We start from the raw sequence: 24,923 nt of genomic DNA on the forward strand, positions 1-24,923 counted from the left end.
TAGGAAAAGATTCCATGCAAGCCAGAGGAAACGAACCCGTAAATAACATTCCTCCATGGTCTTTGCTTCAATTCCTGCCTCCCTTTGAAGATGGACTATATGTATGGCAAATAAATGTTTTCCTTCCACAAATGTTGTTGGTGTTTTAATCACAGCAACAGAAAATAACACAAAACAAAGCAAAAGCTAAGCCACAAGGTAGGAACGTCCTACATGGCATCTTCTCCCTATAGAAGGTTGTTTAATATACATTGAATATCTGTTGTTTCGAGTCACCTCCTTCATCCATCATCTTGGCTAGACCTTCTGCAAAATTTGCTGCAGCCTCAGCAACAACGCTTGCTGTTTTACCTTGCAATTTAATGTCATAAAGACAATATTTTTACTCAAACGTTAAGAACTAGTCTCTTCAAACTTTAACCTTTTTGTCTGCAATGCCATTATTTCTTGCAGATCTCCTAGAACTGAAGAACAGGGAGACCATTCCAAATCAGACATTGGCATATGGGAATGTTGTGGCAGTTTGGTCTTCTTTCCAGATCATAAACCTTTCTATAGTTCAGTAAGAAAACTTTGCACTGTCATATCATTCATTGCACTCACTGACAGCATGCTTAGCCCACTTCATGGATTTTCCTTTGTACTCATAATCTGCCTCATTGGTGCAAGAATGCCTAGCTTTTTCTTTAAAGTGAGAAATTCCAGACACTTTTTTTTGAGTTTCATTATGAGAGGCCTCTGTGGGACTGAGAACTGGCCTATTTTCAATACTGTTGTGTCTCAGGGAATAAGGAGTCCCTAGGAAAAAATGAAAGAATGACTGCTTTGTGTAGCAGACAGAAAATTTGTCTTAACTTTCTTCTGTGGCCACAGGTCATGGCACCCCACAAAATTACATTATCATCACAAATCACTAACAACAAATCACTGTAACTGATAGAATAAGAGTGAAAAGTGTGAAATATTATGATAATGGATGATATGATATGATATGATAATATAATACAGAGGCATAACATTAGCACATACTGTTAGGGCAATGACATGGATGGACTTGGACTTGATTAATATAGGTTGACCCTAAATTCATAGAAACTGCATTATCTGAGAAACGCAATAAAGTGCAGTAAAATGAGGTCTCCCTTGGAATATAGATTGAAATGTTTATATTGCATCTAGAGTTATGTCATATAATAGAATCTTTGAATTTTTATTCTCTATGAAAATAATATGATTTGCTCTTCTAGGCATCATGTTAATTTGCCCAAGTTAACATGCCCAGAAGGTATAATATTCACCTCAATGTAATAGTACAACATTTCAACTGTCTCAGTTAAGATAATTTAAATTATGATGCTGCTGTCACAATCCCCAAATTTTAGTGTTTTTACAGTAGTTTTATTTTTCTTTTATGTAAATGTGGTAACTAGAAGCTCTGCTTAGTGACTAGTCATCATATAACCTAGGGTGACAGCACAACCACCATGTAAAACATTACCAGTCGCTGTTGCCTAAAGATAGCAGTGCAAACAAGTGCTTTGGCTTGAAAGTGCCACACAATTGTGAGTAAGAACCTTCCTTACAAGTAATTGGCCAAAGCCAGATACGTGGCCCCATCAATCACTATGAGGCCATAAAGTGTGATTAATGCCTAAAGTCACAGAGCTATAATTATTTGGAGAGCAGAATTAATGGCCACCTACAAAATGTAGAATTTGCCCTTTAACCTCGTATTATATCCCCTTCCTTCCCTAAATATCCTAAAGCATTACCAATAAAATTCCATACATACATGTACATATGCACGTATATACATTTTTTACTGTATGTGGGATCATATTTTTATACAGCATAAAAAGTTATTCCTGTACATTTACCTCAGTCTCATTGTTGCTTGTATAGTATTCACTAATGTGGATATGTTTTTTTCAGTGCCATGAAAAAAAAAAAGATGTTTGGCTTGTTCTTATATTTGCATTGCACATGAACTGATCCTTCTCATGTATGTATTTCTATTCAGAGTTCTTTAGTTGTTTCTAAAAGAAGTCATTTCTAAATATTTTTAAAAGTTTGCTAAATATTACCATATTGTATTCCAAATGCTCTGTAATAATATCAAAATTGATAAATAAAACTGTAAGCTACACATTTGGAGGAATATTGACGGAGCAAAGTGTTGGATGATGAAGGATTTAAATACCACATGATTCACTATTTGTCTAAACAGCATATAAGACTCTTTGACCACTCCTTTTCGGTTTAAGCCTGGGACCAACACTAAAAAGTTACTAAGGCTTTTGATATGCAACACTTTTGGTTATAAATGAATTGTCAAACACAATTTTCTATATCAGCTCAAAGGGGATATTAGGGGAATAGTATTCTTTTATTTTTTTTTGAGGACTTTGCTTAAAGTTAAAACTCAAGTAAAACTCCATTGTGTAAATGTACCATATATTTTTATCCATTCTTTGGTTGAGGGACATCTGGGTTGTTTCCAATTTCCGGATATTATTAATAAAGCTGCTATGAACATAGTTGAGCAAGTACCCTTGTGGTATGATAGAACATCTTTTGCGTATATCCCTAGGGGTTGTATAGTTGGGTCTTGAGGTAGATTGATTCCCAATTTTCTATGAAACCACCATATTGATCTCCATAGTAGCTGTACAAGTTTGTACTCCAAACTTCAGTAAAGGAGTCTTCCCTTTGCTCCACATCCTCACCACCACGAGTTATTGCTTTAGTTTTTGATCTTAGTCATTCTAACAGGTGCAAGATAGAATCTCAAAGTAAAAGTGATTGCAAAAGAGAAATTTTATGCTACACATGTTGGCTTATTTGCATATTTTCCTGAGTATTCATTTCTTTATAGTATGTCCCTACTGTTCTCCCTCAACAGAAAATGTTTGCTTCCTGTTAACTTTATTCTTATTTGGGCCATATGCCAACATTTTGGATTCTCATTTTTATTAATTTTTACCCTTTCCATTTTGTAAATTCTAACTATGTCTTTTTCTTCTTTATGTGTATATTTTCCTTCCCTTTCTGTGTCCTACCTTTGCTTATTCCTGTTGCTTTGTTTTCCTAAATTGGTATTTCTGGCTCTGCATGTTTTACTCTTTGTGTCTGTTTTAACCTCCATTCCTATTAGAGTGAGCAGCAGAGTCAGCTGTCACTGCATGAGCTATTTTCAAATGACAATAAGTTCCTGAGTATAGGACAGATAGAGATATAGAGAATAAAACATGCCCTGATTGCTAGAAAGATGGATTAGATAAGTATTGTGATCTTGTCAGTTTAAGTCTTTTTGAGAACTAACATCCTTTTCTATAAATAGAACCTTACAAATATTGCTGTGTGTTTGTTTTCTGCTTAGGTATCCAGTAGGACCGTATTGATTCACTCTCTGTAATCATTAGACTTCATTATAACTAACAACAGATTTAGAAGAGGTTAAGGGATTGAAATAAATTAAGATGGTGTGATTCATATATATGACTAGATATATTATGATGACTCCAAAATTCCTCAGATGATAATAATATTATGAGAATTCATATGTGTACTCTGTAATGGGTTGATATTTTTAGTCCACATATATTCATGTTAAGCTTGTTTTAGTACCAGAAGTGCAATATGAGAACATGCTATTAACCCACACCGTCTGGCACTTTAAGGGAGAAAGAGAAGGAAGTGTAGAAGGCAATTTGCAAATTATACCTGAATGTCACCTGAGAATAACATCATCATTGCAATCATCTGTTGGAAGATTTAGTTCAATTACATTTTTAAAGACTCTCTAGTCAAGAGAGTACTACTTATATCAGAATTTGGTACTCCGAGGAAAGAAATACTAATGCATTCATTAGCCATTGTCCTATCATCTTCCTCCTTTGCAATTTTGCACATAGCCTTTGGGGAGCAGGGAATTGCATGCCAACCCTAGGGAATCAATAAACGCAAGGCTCTCTGGGGGAATATGAACTGCAGGAGTAAGAACTATTGCATATTTATGACAATGGTGGGGAGAACAGACTATTTTGGGGGGGAAGATAATTTTGAAATAATTGAATAGAAGCAAAATTGTCATCATAGTAGGTATTATGCATGCTCCTGTACACTTTCTTCACACAACAGTAAGCTGGTTGTAAAATCACCAAGAGAAAAGTTATAATGCAATAAACCGAAGATTTTCATGGGAAAGCTCCAACTGCTGCTGACACTTTTATTATTTAAACAAATGTGTGGAACCTTATGTTGGGAGCCTACTGGTCAGTCCTAAGACATCCGTTGATCAATGATGATATTTCAGGCTGACTGCTGCTGCAGATGAACACTGTTAGGAGATTGATTACACTGGCCTTTCTCTTTGACTGTTTGAATTGGCAGTTTGGCAGTTTTTTTTTCTTTCAACGGGAAATCTAAATCACCCATTGAGCATGCTGCAAACTACTTCACTAACTTCCTTTTCCCTTACCACTTAGCATATATAGGTTGATCTTCACTATTTTCTACTTGACTGAGCACTATAGTATCCATACATCTCTACAGATGGGCCTTAACACCTTAATGCTACAGAGACAAAGTTTATCATCTTTTGACTTGATTTAGCATTGAATACAGATAAAATTGTTAGAATTATTTTCTACAGAAAATAATGTGGTATTCCTTAAAAGATCTGGCTTTGATCATGCAGGCTCGAAGTCAAACTGCTATTCTGTGATTTTTCTAATATGATTCTGGCTAAGTCACAGCTTTTTTCTTGAAAGGTAAAATCCTGATAATAATGCCTCAATAATTTTTTGAAAGATTACAATGGTATAAAACATCCCAGTAATCCATGTCTGACATACACAAATGCTCAGTAAATTTTAAGTATAAAATATAACCTATCAAAATTTTTATTAATTTAGTTGTTGACACAGTGCTCTTGAATATATGTGGTAAGTATGTATATCTAGTTTTTCTAATCCTCATTGGTCTTAAATGAAGGGGAGAAAGGAAAGTGAATATATAAAATAATTATGGGATTAACTTAGTTTATCCCAGTGGTCATTTATCTAGTTAAAGTCAAGTATTTTCTTTCATAATGAATAGAAAGAGATTAATTATATAAGGTAGAAAAATTTCTAAGCTTTTTAAAACAGTGACGTGACGTATCAGTTACTAAACTTAAGCTATATATAGTGAGAATTCAAGCATATGACCTCTTGGTGAATGGATTCATAAAGAGCCTTCTCAATAATCATTGTGGCTTGCTAATTATAAGATATCAAAATCATTAGACAATCCTTTCCAGGAAAGTTAATATAACTTTCAGAAAGCTTTTAGATCAAAACAGTGAAGATACAATAATAGCTATAATAGCTTTGGAGGAGGAGAGCATGGTTAGATCCTACAACAATTAACCAGCATGATTTAATAGGTAAAATAAATAAAAACAAAGCTGAGCATAGCTGTTATGTTATGGCAATAAGCCATTTGTTTTAACAAAGTCACTGGGAATGAAGGAAGTTTTTCATAGAAAGGTAAGGGAGAGGAGCTAGTGTAAAGATGTAGTCAAGGTAAAGTTTGAAATTGTAAAGCTAAAACCCTCTTCTGCATTAGAAATTTTGTTGCTTATGATGTGTTGACCTATGGAGAATGATGGACATATTGAACACTTAAATATCTTTACAGAGTTTTAGTTTGGATTCTTTAAAAGGGGGCACTTAAAATTAGGATTAAGTTGCAGGAGGTTGATTTAAAAATGTTGCATGGGAGTGGAACATCAGGGTAAGCCTACAAATGAAACATACAAGGAATGAGTTGCCACTTCTTGATGGAGTATACAAAAGAGTGGTGGATCTGGAGTTAAAACCTCATATAGATGATTAAGAGCCACTCACTACATATTACTTACATTTACATTTTATCTCCTATACTGGTCATGCTGCATTTGTAGTAGAAAATTATTCATAGGGCAGAAAAAAACCTAGAAAAACTTATGCAGAGATATTTTAGAGTGGGAAAAGAGGGTATTTATAGGACACCAGTGATGTTCATGGAAATAGAAAGTATGCTACAAGTCATATGTGGAGAATCATAATTTAGATAAATAATGTTTTATTTTAAACAAATGAATATTTTAAAAATGTTCTATTCATTTCAAGTATTGAATACTTAGTATCATATGTACGTAGGGCTGAGTTCTACTTGTTAAAGTTTCATTGACTATAAGTTGTGTGTCTAGTTCTATATTAAGAGCAGGAGATACAATACGTAATGACTGAGTGGATTTTCTTGTGAAGAGCATATTATAATGGACAGGGAGTAGAACAAGACAAGTAAATGAGCAAATGGAACTTAATCATTAAATGTCTCAATTTATTATAATATAAACACTGATATGCTTTGTTCCACTTATCCTCTCCCTCTAAGAGCCGAAAATATTGATAAATATGTCAGTCTCGTTCTATAACCTTTCAGATGCTTTCAGAATTTGGATGAGCATCATTCTTACTCTAGGGCCTTTGTCTTTATTCACTCCAAACTACTGTCTGAGAGCAATATAATCCCTTTAATCCCCAACCAAGTAAACAAATTATTCTAGTGTCTAGGAATTTCTAGAGGTGTATGGTATTTGCTTCCTTTGCTGATACCCTCATCCCTTCCTGAAAGGAGAGTGTTTGGGAATGAGAAATGGAGAAAATAGACATTTGCACTATGTGTCTCTTCCCTGGATTGACCATAATTAATATAACTGGCTGTCTTTGGGCATTATATAAATAAATAGTTGCTGTGATAACCTAATGGTGAGAGAGTTCCTCAAATATCCCCTCTCGGCATTGGAAAGTGAAACCAATAGTTGGTGCCACTCTATTACTCTCCTTTTTTGTGCACACATCTGGCTTCATGTTGCAATGCTTTTTGGCAAGAATAGTATATTTATTGACCCCCAACTTGAAGATTTGGATGCAAATTTGTCTTTGTACTGGGAGTAGGCAAGAAGTAGTTTAGTCCCCTTGTAACCTGGCAGCTTCCAACACACTTGCCTCTCCCAGAGTTCTTTATCCCTATAGCAGGGATGCAAAAGTATGATAATAATGTATGAATTCATGATAAGAAGCACAGAGTGATCTGTTGCCCTTATGCAAGGGTGATTAATGTCTTATTAAGCCTCTTTGTTTATTGGTGAGTTAAGGGTATCATAATAAGGAGCTAGATATGTTGATTTGCTGAGCTAGTGGCTAGACCCAGAATATTTTCTGGAAATTTGCGTGCCTTTAATTTCAGCACTCAGGAGGCTGGTCTACAGAGTGAGTTCCAGAACAGCCATGGATATTACACAGAGAAAAACAAAAAACACACACACATAAACAAAACAAAACAAAACAACAAAAAAAACCAAAAAGTAAAAGCATTGTATGTATCAAATGGATCTTCGAGGTGAATTTAAGAAATAAGAAATTCTACACAGTACATGATATCACACTGATAATTTCATAATCTGCTGAGGTTTATATCCTTCAAGTACAGATCTATATAAAGGAATAGATCTTTAAACAATATTCAGCAGCATTAAAAGTTACCCTGTCCTGCTTTTCCTCCTAGGTTTTCTTACATTCATTATCCCGATGATCATAGTGGTTTCTTTCCCCTTTCCAGCATCTTTGCCATCACTTATCCTGGTTTTATGATAAACTTTATGCAGCACACTATTTCTTTTCTTTGGGTGCTTCAAAATTAACTGAAAAGTCTTAGCTCACTTGGGGCAAAACCATAAAATGGTTTGTTTGTTTCTTCTTCTCAAAATGCCTCTTGATGGTGCTGGAGAGTGCCTCCTCTCCCTGTTACTTCCATCCAATTCACACTTTTGTTATTTTTTTCATTTTTAAGCCCTTTCATTCAAAATGCTTAATACTGGGTATATTCATTTTTAAGCGTGGATGTCACCATTGTGTAAAATGTCATCCTGCCATATAAATAAACAATAGAGCTGTCTGTTCTGATGATTCTGAAACAGACAAGTAATAATCCAGGGCATGGTGACATGCTGTAGGATGGGGCATGAAAAGCATCATGGAGATCAAAAAAGAAAAAAGAAAAATAAAAAGAAAGAAAGAAAAATAATGGGGAAAAAGGAGTAAGCAAGAGAATCAGAGTTAAAATTGATTAGTCTGATGAAGTTGTTTTGTGAACCCGATGCTTATAGGCTATTTGGAAATTAACTTCTTCATAAAGATCAGGGAGGGGTAGCTCAGGATAAAGGCTAAGGTGCAAATGGCATGAGAAGGATATGGTCTTAAATGTCCAGAGATGAATGACATGATCCAAATAATTATGCTATAACCAAACAAAAGAATAATGCAATGAAGTCAAATCAAAGAAGCAGCCCAACCGAGGGGCCCATCTTCATGCCCTTGAAAGCCAAAAGGACAGAATCCAATTTTCATTTTGCATCTAGTTGAAACCATTGAGAAGTGATTTTGCTGGGCTCTCTCACATTTTAATTTTGAGCTTTCAAATGTTTTTCCATTTCCATAAAATTAAAGCCAGATGTCAGTAGATTATCATTTCTGCAGTCAATCTTTTAAAAATACAGTAGAAATTTGGATATTTCTTATCTGAAATGCTTGGAATCAACATTTTTTCGTATTCAGGACCTTTAGGTTTTTATAATCTTTTTGTAGACATTGCCAGTTGAACATCTTGACTGGTATTTCAGAGGATTTTCTATTTCCAGATAAAGGTATCATTTTATAGCTATGGTTTCTTTGAGGCAAATGTGTGTATGTGGTTCAGGTTTTAATTTTCTTTTGTTTTGTGTTTCAGCTGCCAGAGAACTTGAACAATGAAGCTACCACTTCTTCTGGCCCTGGTGGTCTGTTCTGCAGTCAGTACAAATTTGAAGATGGTGTCAAAGAGAAATTCTGGTATGTTGCTGGTGACTTCCTGCTATATGGTCAAAGTGTGTTTCTCTCTCTCTCTCTCTCTCTCTCTCTCTCTCTCTCTCTCTCTCTCTCTCTCTCTTTCTCTCTCTCTCTCTCTCTGTGTGTGTGTGTGTGTGTGAGCATTCATAGGTCACCTATGTCTTTAACTAGGAATGTCTTTAAATAGAAGCTCTTATATTCTAGCTCTATTGGAAAGCAGCCAAAATAAAAATGAAGTTTGTTGCTTACCACTGAGAAAATGTCGGGAAACCAGCAGAAGTTTGTTAAAATTCAATGGCCAGCATACTCTCAGTGGACAACAACATATGAAAGGGCTATTTACAGTTGGTTACATTTACTGGTAAGTAACCACCCGGGAGCAAACATTTATATTAGAAGAGAGGAAATCTTTAAAAACTACATATCATTTGTGTCCTAATTCCATGTACAACAATATGGTTTGAAGAGATACTTTGGAAAAATATCAGGTAGCTCTCCATATCTGTACAGAATTCCAAATAGAAAGATATTTAAAGGGTTCAGTTTCAAATAGTAATTTTTTGAAAAGCAATGTTCTTGAGCAGAAACACCTGTTCCTAGAACATGGTTGTCTGGCAGCCAATCGTGATTATACTAAAAGATGAGCTGTCATCAGTAGTTATTTCAATCAAAACTTAATAATTGTTTAATATCATATGGAGATGTGTCTTTCAGTTTTGATTACATATCTAGTTATAATTACAAAACATGCATGAGGTTTTAACTGTTGATTTTCTTAATATAACCATTCTACTAAGACACTGAGGGATGCATTATTATATCAAAACTGAAAACCAAGTCAGGGTTTTCTTATTGACTTCTATTTTCATTATTTCCATTAAAGGTATGCACTTTACTCTCATTAAGTCTAAAATCACAGCAACAAAGTGCATACTAACCTTTCAAAACATTATGTCCTGAATTGGACTCAAGAGTTTAGTGCTTATTTTCTGAGGTTAGAATGTACTTGCTATTTGAAATAGTTAATAAAGAGTATTGTACAGCTAATAGAATATTAATAAGTTTCAAAATTGTTGGCCAGACTTATAAAGGAGAAGAACAAGACTGAAGTCTGGATGATTGTGGAATAGTAATGGGAAGGATTTGCATGGGCGTGTCTTTGAGTTACTGACTCCCACATTTAAATCACATTAGAATAATTAGGATCTCCTTTCTGTTCCATTTGTGTGGATGGTTTTAGTCTAGCATCTCTCCAACTTGGCACATCATTTATGGCTGCCTTTCCTTCCTTCACTTTTCAAGTCACATTTTCACTTTTAACCTTGGTTCAGATTGATTATTGTTGAAGTAAAACTCTTGCAGAGATTAGTTACTAACAAATGTAACCTGTTGGACTAGATCCCTTTTTTCTCAGTTATGATGTCTGTAGCACAAGCCTGAAAGGGAAGAAAATGAGTTAAGTGTTTAAAAAGCCATCTACATTGCGATAACTTAATTACAGCAAAACGCATAATAAAAACAAAACAGACAAATTGTTAATGTTTTGGTTTCTTCATTCATGAAGAGTGAAACTATTTAAGCTTATATACATAGAGGTTATTGATATACTGGTAACTTTCACAGATGAACTTCCTAATGTTTTTCTTCTTTGTGTTCATTCGTGATTTCCTGGGAATCTTAGTTTTGTTTTCTAATTGAGGTCAAGTGCATTTGTCTTTATTAAAGAACATTACACAGGCAGTTATTTACTTAAGGTAAGACAGTTGAGTTTTGTATTGCTTTCAGTCTTTTGTTTCCATATCATGTTGCTTCTTGCTTTTGCCCAATGACAATGATGACATGGAAGAAAGACTTCCTGTGTGTCTGGGCAGTAGGAGTGTTTTAAATATACACTGTTATTCCTCTTCAGTCTTCCATCTTCTCCTTATGGTGTTTAGAGAACAGAACAGTTTAATAGGTGAACACTGACTGGCTCGGGCATAACTGGATAGTTTTGTATACAGTTACATATTTGCTTATACACATTGTTTTCTTTATATATTTGTTTATTGTTTAATTTCACAATACAGTAAAATTGGGTGTACAATGGATAAATAATTCTGAGTGATACATAGGTGATGAGAATGGGGGAGCATGTCTTTCCACTCTTCCCTTCTGTTTAGTTACCCCATCAAAATCTTCCATTGCATCAATATACATCTGTTATTATTATTATAATTATTATTTTATTATTATGTACTAATTATTTTATGTAGAAATGTACATATTTTCACTCTGTGATAATCGGATTTGAATTAATTTATCTTTGAAGGACATTGAAGAATGCTTCATCAAATCCTTAGCACTCAATTTGCTTCATGCACTTTATGATATCTTTTGCTTTTTTTAATTAACGAGATCCAGGTTCAAGCTTACATGGTTACTCTTTGTAGCATTGCCAAAGAAACTCAGAGCTTCCTTCTCTCTAGTAGAATGATTAAGTCCATTATTCACTAGCATTTATGGCTATTTAGGTCCCAATGTGAAGCTCTAATCATTTCCATGTGGTTTATTCTAGACAGGGATCCCTTTCCTTATGTTTCTGATGCCAAGGGTGTCTCTTATAAAATTTTCCATTTCTGTACTTGCCAAATGTTGAGAAATGACATAACAGTTGAAAGTTTTCCCCTCTCCCTCCCTCTCTCCCTACCCCTCTCCTTATCCTCCATCTCCCTCTCCCTTCCCTCCCCTAACTCTCCCTCTCCCTCTCCTCCCTCTTACTCTCCCTCTCCTTCCTCTCCCCCTGCCACTCCCCCTACCTCCTCTATCTCTTTTTCCTTTTATTTTCCAGTTCTGGGAACTGAATGCAAGGCTTCATGTGTATTTGGCAAGTGTTTTATGACTGAACTAGGTGCAAAAAGAATCTCCTCCAAGAACATATAATAACAAATCTTATTGTTTTGGATGATGTGCAGTTTTTAGGGGGAAAAAGTCCATACTGTCTTTCTATGTCATAGTGGGCATTCCCAACTTACACAGGAAATAACAGGACTGGAGTCGGTTGGCTAAACTTGAGTTTGTTACCATCTTCACACTATACTCATAATGTTAATCAACATTTCCATTTTCTAAATTTAATATATGGATAAGGTCATTTGGAATGTATAGGCTGATTTTTTAAATTTTATTCGATATATTCTTTATTTACATTTCAAATGATTTCCCCTTTTCTGGTTCCCCACTCCCCGAAAGTCACATAAGCCCCCTTCCCTCCCTCTGTTCTCCCACCCATCCCTTCCCACTTCCCTGTTCTGGTTTTGTCTTATACTGCTACACTGGGTCTTTTCAGAACTAGGTTAAAATTGGTTTACTTTACTTAAAGCTTTATGGAAAGACATTGGCAAATACTTTGATACAGATACATGGTGAAAAAAACCTATTTCCTTTTCTAGTAGAGGAAACATATACCTAAAGCTAAACTGTTTTCTTGTTGTTATTTTTTTTTAATCTAGGGTTATTTATTTTTTTTTATTAACTTTATATTCCTATTGCAGCACCCTCATTCCCGTCACACCCTTACAAATCCCTCCCTTCCCATTATACTCTTTCCTTCTCCTTATTGAAGGGGATACCCCCTTAGGTACTACCCCACTCTAGGACATCTAGGACTAGGCAGGACTAGGCACATCTTCTCCTGCTGAAGCCCAACCAGACAGATGAAGGGAATCCAATGGCAGGCAACAGAGTCAGAGACAGCCCTTGCTCCTTCCCACCTGAAGACTAAGCTGCTGTACATCTGATATAAATGTGTCGGTGGCCTAGGTACATCACTGCTTGCTCTTTGGTTTGTGGTTCAGTCTCTGTGAGCTCCCATGGGCTCAGGTTACTTGACTCTGTAGGTCTTGTTGTGGTGTTCTTGACCCTTCTCTCTATCTTACTCAATTGTATCCCCCATTCTTCAGAAAACACCCCAAGTTGGGTGGGATCTCTGCATTTGTTTTAATAGCATATTTTGGAGAAATTATTGTCCCTTGTGAAGTAGGCCACTCAAAGTCTTCTAATTTTCTGTTTTTTAGAACTTGATAAATGATGTTTATGGGTACATGTGAATGTTATCATATGAGTTGAGAGGCTTTCCCCTGACATTGTCTAGGATTTTTGTTGATGCTCTTGTTGCTGTTTCTGTTGCTGCTGTACAAAATTGCAAGCTGTGTTGTGCAGTTGTTGGTATCCAGATCAAAGGACATAACATCAGGGTTGCAGGAGTATGTGTTTAAGTTTATACCCAAAGTGGGCCATCACTCAGTCAGTTTATTGGTAGGATGACCACAGTGAGCAATTTTTCTGTCTTCTGCAATAGTAAATAAAGCTACCAAAAGACTCGAATCAGTCAGGAACAATGTAGTGAGGAGGATGCGAAGACCTACTGGCACACACCAGGCACTTACAGATACATTTTTATATAGACTTACACAAAATCATTCACCTCTATGTTATGAGGGAATTACTGTATTTGAGATTTATGATATTATGGCATTTTCTGGTCGTTGATGAGTAGGAGGTTGCTTGTTTTCACTAGAAATGGGCAACCTTTAAAATTCTCAGAGAAGTAAAAGCAAACACTAAATGCAGAAATATGTGAACTATCTGAATAAGCCAGCGTTTTTCAAACCCCTTCCAAGTGTAAACTCTTGTGAGTCAGAATGTTATGTAATTCTGAATAACATCATATATCCTTTCTTTAAGTTCTTTGATGTTTTGTTTCAAAAATGTGGGCCTGAAGTAAAGCTGGTTTAAGAATTCAGAGTCAACAAGATTATCAACAAGATGGTACTCAATTTTCATTTTATAAACTTATTGTGCTGAGCTAGGATCAAGGAGAATAATTCTACCCAACTATCTTTACTTTAGTTAAAATAGATATTCTAATACTTGGTAATTGAGTGTTTTAATTTCTTTAGTTAGGGTGAGTTCTCCAATGGAATTTAGATTTTTGAGGAAAAGGAATGTTGGGTGGAAATGATTGGCTAGGTCAGTAGAAGTATTGCACAGGGAAGTTTTGAGTGAAAGACAAAGTTTAGATCAAGTTGAGAGTAGGCAGAACATTATTCCTATTAGCCTGAACTTGTGGCCTGGATCACACTCAATGAAATGCTTAGTGGAGAAGATGAAAGAGAAATAATTTTAGAGTTCTTACTCATTGGGTTTTCTATGGCCACAGGCATAGCATATTAAAAATTCTTACTGAGCATGCAGCATTCTTCTAGCCCTAGTGTGTGGGAGAAAGGAAATGAAATGAAAGCTTATTCAGTCAAAACTATTTAATCTCATGGAGATAAATGAATGACTAATAAAATTATAGTAAACTAATGGAATAATATATAGTTATCAAGATGATGTTGGGATTTAGACCATATCCATATACAATGTGACTATAAAATGATAGTAACTAATAAAGCAGAACATACTGATGTTTAAAATGTACACTTAGGCTGATTAAAATTGAAACAGAATTTCTGATGATTTTTCACATTTATAGACAAATGGAGTTTTTCCTATAAGGATTCCTTTAAGTTTATAATCAAAAATAGCCTGTGTCAGACTTGAAGTGATTTTTCAGAAATTACATGTGATGGTCAGGCTTCTAGAGGACCTGAGTTCAGTTTTCTCAGCATCTCTATGGTAGCTCACAGTCATCTGTAATTATGGGGATTTTATGCCATCTTCTGGCCTTGACCTCCAGTATTCACATAGTATACAGACATACATGCAGACAAAACACTCAAATACATTAAAAAATAAAATGAAAAACTAACTGATCCAGCTAACTGAAAGTAAGTACTCTTATTCAAATGTGTTACATATGAATCTCCTGGTGAATAACAAGAAAATTGGATTTAATATTAAAGTTTCTTAGTGAAGAACTCCAAAGATAGGCGAGTGGGAGAAGGATGAAATTAATAGTAGACATTCTACAGAAGATTAGGAGGTTGAGAACAAGTGTCTTAAACCCAAGGAGAATCAGAATAGGCTAGAAAGAGGCAGGAAGACTATCATAGGAAAGGACCTGTTATTGCTGTCTCCTGGGAGGCTATGTCAGAGCCTGACATATACAGAGGCAGATTCTTGCAGCCACCATTGGACTTAGTACAGGGTCCACAATGGTGGAGCTAGAGAAAGGAGTGAAGGAGATAAAGGGGTTTGCAACCCCATAGTATGAACAACAATGTCAACCAACCTGACCCTCCCAGAGCTCCCAGGGATTAAACCACCAACCAAGGAGTACACATGGAGGGACCCATGGCTCTAGCTACATATGTAACAGAAGATAGTATTCTCTGGCATCAATGGGAGGAGAGGTCATTGGTCCTGCAAAGGCTAGGTGCCCCAGTGTAGGGGAATGCCAGGGCATTAATGTGGGAGTGGGTGAGTGGGAGCGGGAGCATCCTGGTAAAAGCAGAGGGAGGATGATGGGAGAGGGAGTTCCGGGGGGGGACCAGAAAAGGGAATAACAGTTGAAATATAAATACCTAAAATATGCAATAAAAAAGCAAAGTACCTATTGTCAGTGATTAGAGATAGAAAGGTGTGTGGTGTATGTGTCTGGAAAAAGTATTGTATTCATTATTAGTTTCACATTATTTTAATAAAATACCTGAGAAAACCACTATAAGAAACCCATAAGAAAGGGTTTATTTTAGTTCAGTTCAGGGACATAGTCTGTCATGGTGGGGAAAATTATGGTGTTAGGTTCTTGTGTTATCTGTTTGCATTGCATTTTCAGTCCAGAGGGAGAGAGAATTGTTAATACTCAGCTAGCTTTCTCTTATATTCAGTCTAGGGACCCAGCACAGAATTGTGCTGCTGGTATTTAGTGTGAGCCTTTATTTCTATTTCATTTATTGCAGTCTAGAAACTATCACACAGATAGGACTAGAGGGTTGTTTCAGTAGTGATTCTTAATCTCAAGTTCACATCAACAGAAACCATTCCAGGTGTATGTCACCTAGGTGGAGGATTGGTACAAGTTTAGTCACCCTGGATCATAGAGTGGTACAGATTTTACTTTTCATGGGAATAATTTCAAATGACTATTCAGAATAGCTAGGCAGGCAAAAACAGAATCTGAAATGTTTCTCATGTGGGAAACCAGAATTTGACCTGGAAGTCTGACTCCAGGAAGACAAGTACAAATAGTTTCCTTTTATGTTTCAACAACTTTTTATTTGGAAACATTACAAACCTACATAAAAATTAAAAGATCCACATATTGGCCAAAGAGTCCTCACCTATATCACCGATTATCTGCTGAGAGGATTTTTTTTAAATAATTGAGACTAAATATTGTTAAATTCTCTTTCTATGACTGTTGAGATAAGATAATTTTCTCCTTTGTTGTATCAATAAAATGAATTATATTGAATATTTCAAACAGTAAGACAATCTGCTTTAAGGTAATAAATAGAACCAGCCTTGCAAACATCTTTCATCATGATATATCATTCATCTGAAAATTCACAAAATATTTTGCTACTTCTTGCCTAGTTTTGCTCAGTATACTTCTAACTTATTCATGAATATAATGTCTTGTTACTTTTTTTATAGTATTGTCTTCATTAGATTATATGAGGATAAAATTTGCTTCATAAAATGACTTGGGAAAACTTCTGCTTTCATATATATATATATATATATATATATATATATATAATTACTTTTAATTTTTTATAGTACAGTCATTACCCCCTCCTGGTCTGCCCTCCTACAATTTCTCATCCCATTCCTTCTCCCCCTGTTTACAAGAGGATGTCCCCACCCTACTCCAACTCCCTGGGACCTCAAGTCTCTTGGGGGGGGGTTAGGTGAATCTTCTCCCACTGAGGCTAGACCTGGCAGTCCTCTGCTGTATATGTGTTAGGGGTCTCACATCAGCTGGTGTAAGCTGCCTGGTTGGTGGCTCAGAATCTGAGAGATCTCAGGAGTCCAGGTTAGGAAGACCATCAGTCTCAACTTCTGCTTTCTTAAATGGCATTTTTCATCTTCAAATTATTATTAGTATTGACTTCAGCAATTATTTGGTCTTGGAATTCTGTTTCTTTGACTTTGAAAACTTGATGCTGTGATTTTTAAACATGGATCGAAGACTATGTATTTCTTTTCTTTTTTTAAAGTCAGATTTAGTACTTTGTGGCTTATGAAGGGATTTAATCTATTTCAAGTATCCTTTTAATTTATTGGCAGGGAAGCATACACATACATTTGTCTCCTAAAACATCTATTGTTCCTTATGATGAAAACTTCAAAAATCCTTTCTTCTGATTTTTGAAACATATAGTATTTTAATAATATGTTGGCTTTTACATTTTGAATTTAAGTACATTCTGTATATGGTGGAGAAAATATAACTATCTCAGCATCTGATGTTTATTGAATTTTACTTTTTGTTCTAGTTTAGGAACCTGTGCTGGATAGTTTTATGTCAACTTGACACAAGGTAAAGTCAACTGAGAGGACCAAACCTCAGTTAAGAAAATGCCTCTATAAGATTGGACTGTAGGGCATTTTCTTAATTACTGGTTGATGGGGAAGGATACAGCCCATTGTGGATGGTGCCACCTCTGGGTTGGCAGTATAAGAAAACATGCTGAACAAGCCATGAGGAGAAAGCTACTAAGCAGCACACCTCCATGGTTTCTGCATCAGCTCCTGCCTTCAGGTTCCTGCCCTGTTTGTGTCCCTGTGCTAACTTCCTTCAATGATTGATTACAATGTAGAAGTATAAAACAAATTAAACATTTCCTCCCCAAGTTGCTTTAGGTCATGGTGTTTCATCATAGCAACAATAACCCTAACTATTACAAACTTTGTTGGTGAACACTATATATGAATAGTTAATTTTTGCATATTATTCAGTACTTATCAATAAAGTCAAGGTAATTGATAACAGTTTTTGTATCTTCTATACAATTTCTGGTTTTGTGTTACTCATTAAATAAATTAATGAGATTATTTTTATTAATGTGTCTAATTATAATTGTGGATTTGTCTTATTATTCCACTATATATGACAGTAATAGCCTCATAAATTTTGAAGCTCTTGTCAGTTACATAAATTTAAAATTTTCTTCGCAAAGAGTAAGCTTCTTTTCTTAAAAAGTTTTCTCTTTGTGTATGACAATATATCTGCTAGATGACATAAGCCTGCTATTTTCTTTTTTATATTCATTCATTCATTCATTCATTCATTCATTGATTTTTAATTTATTTACATTTCAAGTGTTATTCCCTTATCTTGATTTCCTCCCTCCTGAAATCCCCCTATCCCATCCCTCCTCCCCCTGCTTCTATGAGGGTGTTCCTCCATCCACCCACTCCTGCCTTCTTGCCCTTGGTCCCCTACACTGGGGCATCTCTCGAACCTTCATAGGACCAACGACCTCTCCTACCATTGATGCTTGACAAGGGATCATATGCACCCAGAGCCATGTGTACTCTTTGGTTGGTGGTGTAGTCCCTAGGAGCTCTGGGGGGTCTGGTTGGTTGATATTGTTGTTCTTCCTATGGGCTGCAAACCCCTTCAGCCCCTTCAGTCCTTTCTCTAACCCCTCCATTGGGGATCCTGTGTTAGTTCAATGGTTGGCTGCTAGCATCTGAATCTGTATTTGTAAGGCTCTGGCAGTCTCTCAGGAGACAGCTGTATCAGGCTCTTGTCAGCAAGCATTTTTTAGCATCCACAATATTGTTGGAGTTCGGTGACTGTCTCTGGGATGAATTCCCAGGTGATACAGTTCTCTGGATGGCCTTTCCTTCAGTCTCTGCTCTGCACTTTGTCTCCATATTTGCTCCTGTGAATATTTTGTTCCCCTTTCTAAGAAGGACATAAGCAACCACACTTTGGTCTTCTTTCTTCTTGAGCTTCATGTGGTCTGTGAATAGTGTCTTGGGTATTCTGAACTTTTGGGCTAATATACACTTATCAGTGAGTGTATATTATGTGTGTTCTTTTTTTGTCATATTTTTTTAATATTTTTATTTTCTATATTCTTTGTTTACATTCCAAATGATTTCCCCTTTCCCGGATTCCCCCTCCCCATATGTCCCATAAACCTTCTTCTCTCCATCCATTCTCCGATCACCTCCCTCCTTTTTCTCTGTCCTTATATCCCCTTCCAATGCTAGATCAATCCTTTCCAGGATCAGGACCCTCTCCATACTTCTTCATGGGAGTCATTTGTTATGCAATTTGTGCCTTGGGTATTCAGGGCTTCTGGGCTAATTAATATCCACTTATCAGAGATTGCATTCCATGTGTATTCTTTTGTGATTGGGTTACCTCACTTAGGATGATATTTTCCAGATCAAACCATTTGCCTAAAAATTTTGTGAATTCATTGTTTCTAATTGCTGAGTAGTATTCCATTGTATAAATATACCACATTTTCTGAATCCATTCCTCCTTTGAGGGGCATCTGGGTTCTTTTCAGCTTCTGGCTATTATAAATAAGGCTGCTATGAACATAATGGAGCGTGTGTCTTTATTGCATGCCGGGGAATCCTTTGAATATATGCCCAGGAGAGGTATAGCAGGGTCCTCTGGAAGTCTCATGTCCAGTTTTCTGAGGAACCTCCAGACTGATTTCCACAGTGGTTGTAATATCTTAGAGCCCCACCAGCAGTGGAGGAGTGTTCCTCTTTCTCCACATCCTCGCCAACACCTGCTGTCTCCTGAGTTTTTGACCTTAGCCATTCTGACTGGTGTAAGGTGAAATCTCAGGGTTGTTTTGATCTGCATTTCCATAATGACTAATGATGTTGAGCACTTCTTAAGTTAACTTCTTTGTTAAGATCTGTACCCCATTTTTAATAGGGTTATTTGGTTCCCTGGGGTCTAACTTCTTGAGTTCTTTGTATATATTGGATATTAGCCCTCTATCAGATGTGGGGTTGGTGAATATGCTTTCCCAATTTGATGGTTGCCGTTTTGTCCTTTTAACAGTGTCCTTTGCCTTACAGAAACTTTGTAATTTTATGAGGTTCCATTTGTCTATTCTTGATCTTAAAGCATAAGCTATTGGTGATCTGTTCAGGAAATTCTCCCCTGTGCCCATGTCCTCTAGGGTCTTCCCCAGTTTCTTTTCTATTAGTTTCAGTGTGTCTGGTTTTACATGGAGGTCCTTGATCCACTTGGAGTGAAGTTTAGTACATGGAGATAAGAATGGATCAATTCACATTCTTCTGCATGCTGACCTCCAATTAATCCAGCACCATTTGTTGAAAAGGCTATCTTTTTTCCACTGGAAGTTTTTGGCTCCTTTGTCGAAGATCAAGTGACCATAGGTGTGTGGATTCATTTCTGGATCTTCAATTCTATTCCATTGGTCCACTTGTCTGTCACTGTGCCAATACCATGCAGTTTTTAGCACTATTGCTCTGTAGTATTGCTTGAAGTCAGGGAACTCTACCCAACTCATTCTATGAAGCCACAATTACACTGATACCAAAACCACACAAAGATCCAACAAAGAAAGAGAACTTCAGGCCAATTTCTCTTATGAATATTGATGCAAAAATACTTACTAAAATCCGTGCCAACCGAATCCAAGAACACATCAAAACAATCATCCACCATGATCAAGTAGGCTTCATCCCAGGGATGCAGGGATGGTTCAATATAAGGAAATCCGTCAATGCTATCCACTACATAAACAAACTCAAAGAAAAAAAAACATATGATCATCTCATTAGATGCAGAAAAAGCATTTGACAAAATCCAGCATCCTTTCATACTAAAAGTATTGGAAAGAACAGGAATTCAAGGCCCATACCTAAACATCGTTAAAGCAATATACAGCAAACTGGTAGCCAACATCAAACTAAATGGAGAGAAACTTGAAGCAATCCCACTAAAATCAGGGACTAGACAAGGCTGTCCTCTCTCTCCATATCTTTTCAATATAGTACTTGAAGTTCTAGCTAGAGCAATTAGACAACATAAGGAGGTCAAGGGGATACAAATTGGAAAGGAAGAAGTCAAATTATCACTATTTGCAGGTGACATGATAGTCTAATTAAGTGACCCGAAAACCTCCACCAGAGAACTGCTACAGCTGATAAACAACTTCAGCAAAGTGGCTGGTTATAAAATCAACTCAAGCAAATCAGTTGCCTTCCTATACTCAAAGGATAAGCAGGCTGAGAAAGAAGTTAGGGAAATGACACCCTTCAAAATAGCCACAAACAATATAAAGTATCTTGGTGTGACTCTAACCAAACAAGTGAAAGATCTATATGACAAGAACTTCAGGTCTCTGAAGAAGGAAATTGAAGAAGACCTCAGAAAATGGAAAAATCTGCCATGTTCGTGGATTGGCAGGGTTAATATAGTTAAAATGGCCATCTTGCCAAAAGCGATCTACAGATTCAATGCAATCCCCATCAAAATCCCAACTCAGTTCTTCACAGAGTTAGAAAAAGCAATTCTCAAATTCATCTGGAATAACAAGAAACCCAGGATAGCTAAAACTATTCTCAACAACAAAAGAAATTCTGGGGGAATCAGTATTATGTGTGTTCTTTTGTGATTGGGTTACCTCACTTAGGATGATATTTTCTAGGTCTATTCATTTGCCTAATAATTTCATGAATTCATCATTTTTTTTTTTTTTTTACCTAATTACTTTTTTTTTGTCTTTTTTTTTTATTTGATATAATTTATTTACATTTCAAATGATTTCCCCTTTTCTAGCCCCCCCCCACTCCCCGAAAGTCCCGTAAGCCCCCTTCTCTTCCCCTGTCCTCCCTCCCACCCCTTCCCAGTTCCCCGTTCTGATTTTGCCAAATACTGTTTCACTGAGTCTTTCCAGAACCAGGGACCACTCCTGCTTTCTTCTTGTATCTCATTTGATGTGTGGATTATGTTTTGGGTATTCCAGTTTTCTAGGTTAATAACCACTTATTAGTGAGTGCATACCATGATTCACCTTTTGAGTCTGGGTTACCTCACTTAGTATGATGTTCTCTAGCTCCATCCATTTGCCTAAGAATTTCATGAATTCATTGTTTCTAATGGCTGAATAGTACTCCATTGTGTAGATATACCACATTTTTTGTATCCACTCTTCTGTTGAGGGATACCTGGGTTCTTTCCAGCATATACTCCATTGTGTAAATGTACCACATTTTCTGTAATCCATTCCTCTGTTGAAGGACATCTGCATTCTTCTAGCTTCTAGCTATTATAAATAAGGCTGCTACGAACAACAGTGTAGCATGTACCCTTGTTATACATTGGAGAATCTTTTGGGTGTATGCCCAGGAGCGCTATAGCTGGGTCCTCAGGTTATACTACGTCCAATTTTCTGAGAAACTGCCAGACTGATTTCCAGAGTGGTTACACCAGTTTACAATTCCTCCAACAATGGAGAAATGCTCCTCTTTCTCTACATCCTCTCCAGCATCTCCTGGCACCTGAGATTTTCTTCTTAGCCATTCTGACTGGCATGAGGTGGGATCTCAGGGTTGTTTTGATTTGCATTTTCCTGATGACTAAGAATTTTGAACATTCCTTTAGGTGCTTCTTAGCCATTCGGTATTCCTCAGTTGAGAATTCTTTGTTTAGCTATGTTCCCCATTTTTAAAAATAGTGTTATTTGGTTCTCTGATGTCTAACTTCTTGAGTTCTTTGTAAATATTTGATATTACACTTCTATCATTGGATGTAAGATTGGTAAAGATCATTCCCCATCTGCTGGTTGCAGTTTTGTTCTATTGACAGTGTCCTTTGCCTTATGAAGCTTTGCAATGTTATGAGGTCCCATTTGCAGAGTCTTGATCTCAGAGCATAAGCCATTGGTGTTCTGTTCAGGAACTTTCCCTCTGTTCCCATGTGTTTGAGGCTCTTGTCCAGTTTCTCTTCTATAGATTCAGTGTATCTAGTTTTATGTGGAGGTCCTTGATATAGCATTCCTTTATTATTAGCATTTGTAGTTTTAAATGAGATGTATGTTTTTGTTGACTGCATATTACTGAATGTTGCTTTTTATTCAGCCTGAATTTTTTCTCTTTACATAGAAAATGTGGTTCATTTACCATGAATATAATTTTCTGTGTTTAGAATTCTCTCTATTCTATTGTTATGCATTTTGCATTTTTCTCTTCTCATTTTTTCCCATTGTAGTTGTTCACTCATTTCTCATTTCTGATTCAGTTTTTTTGTCAAATGATTAATTTTTGATATTCCATTTTGTGTCATGTCTAGTGACTTACTTTGTAACTGTAACTCTTTTCTCATGGTTAGTTGTTGCTTAGAGGAGGAGGTCTCAAATTATGGCCCATGGACCCATACAAACCTCTCTCCATGGCACGTTTTTGTAAATAAAACTGTATTAGAAAATAGTGACATTTAATTTTTGTATATTATGGATGAGTGTTTTGTACTTCAGCTTCAGAGAATACTTACTATAAGCAAGGTATTGTTCACAAAGCCTCAACTACTTTCTAAAGGCTCTCTTTAGTGCTCTAGCGTTGACTATTTGCATTCTTACCTTTACAGTGTCCATCCAGAATCTACAATCTGCTACTCTATGATTTGCCTATGAACTACAATATATTCGATACTGAATTCTTTCTGTTTATCCATGCATGTTTAAACTTGTTACGTACCTGTTATAATCCAACTTTCTTAGAGTTGTTACTTCTCAGTTCACCAGTATGTAAACCTTTTCACAGCATAGATTACATTTAGCAAACTATTTGTATTTTTTGTTTTCATCATAATATCTTCTACATTTATTATGAAAAGGTCTTATGTTTTCATTGTTTTATTCCAGGCACTTAAGACAGTTAGACAATATAGTTTTTGTATTTTGTTCATGTTTTTACTATATCCTGGGCTATATTTTATTCCTGATAATTTGAAATATTTTGGTAACCCCTTTATTTTCTTAAATTATAACATAGTCTTTTTACTGTTTTGCAGAGAACAGATATGCTAGAAAATTCTGTTTCTCTTATGTGAAAATATCTTTATATTTTCTTAAAATTTGAGACTTCCTTGGCCTGGATACAGAGTGCAGGGCTGATGACTTCACTAGTCTGTGGTGTCAGTGCATTAATTCTAATGAGAAGCCAGTTGTCGATCTTATCTTTTCTCCTGTGTGTGGCATATATTCTTCTCTGATTGCTTTGGGCAATTTGTCTTTGGATTTTAGACCATTGCCATTCCAGACTTTGTAATAATCTCTGTATTTACTATGCTTAGAGATAGACTATGTAAGACTCTTGAATCTTTTACATGAAGATTCTTAAGAAATTTGAAAAAGATTACTTTTTGGATTTTTTTTCTGTTTCTGTATCAAACACAGAATGCTTATAATTATTAGTTTGTCTATGTTTGACTATTATATGATGTCCTTTGTTAATTTTGTTTGCTAACTCATCATACCTCAAATGAGATCTCTTCTTGTTACTCTTTGTGATATACCCTTATTCTCTGAGCACTCACTTGCTTACCATTATAAAGAAGATATGGAATAAAAGTAGAAATCAACAGCAAAAGAAAACTTAGAGTATGAATATTTAAAAGAACATGACTATTTAAAGATTGAGTGTAACACCTTTGCATAAATACTATTTCATTGAAGGACTCATAATGGAAAATTTTAAACTCCTAGAAATAAATGAAAATGTTAGCAGAACTTATCAGAGCCTATGTGATGTAGCCAACATGGTACCCACACAAAAACAGACTAAAGTTTTCACAAAGATGAGAAAAATCTATACTACAAAAAAGAAAAGCCTAATAAATAGTGCTGGTATGCTGGCAAAATTCCCTATCCACTTTCAGGATAATGAAATTAGAGCCACATATCTTACCTTGCACAAAAATTTGCTCAAAATAGATCAAAGACCTTAATTTAAAACTTGAAATGCTGAAATTGTTGGAGAAAACAGGGAAGGGCCTTCAAGATACAGGAATAGACAAGGGGTTTCTGAGCATCACTCCAACGCCATAGGAAACAACCCGAAGAA

The sequence above is a fragment of the Apodemus sylvaticus genome, chromosome X (assembly GCF_947179515.1).
Source record: "Apodemus sylvaticus chromosome X, mApoSyl1.1, whole genome shotgun sequence".
NCBI lineage: Eukaryota > Metazoa > Chordata > Mammalia > Rodentia > Muridae > Apodemus > Apodemus sylvaticus.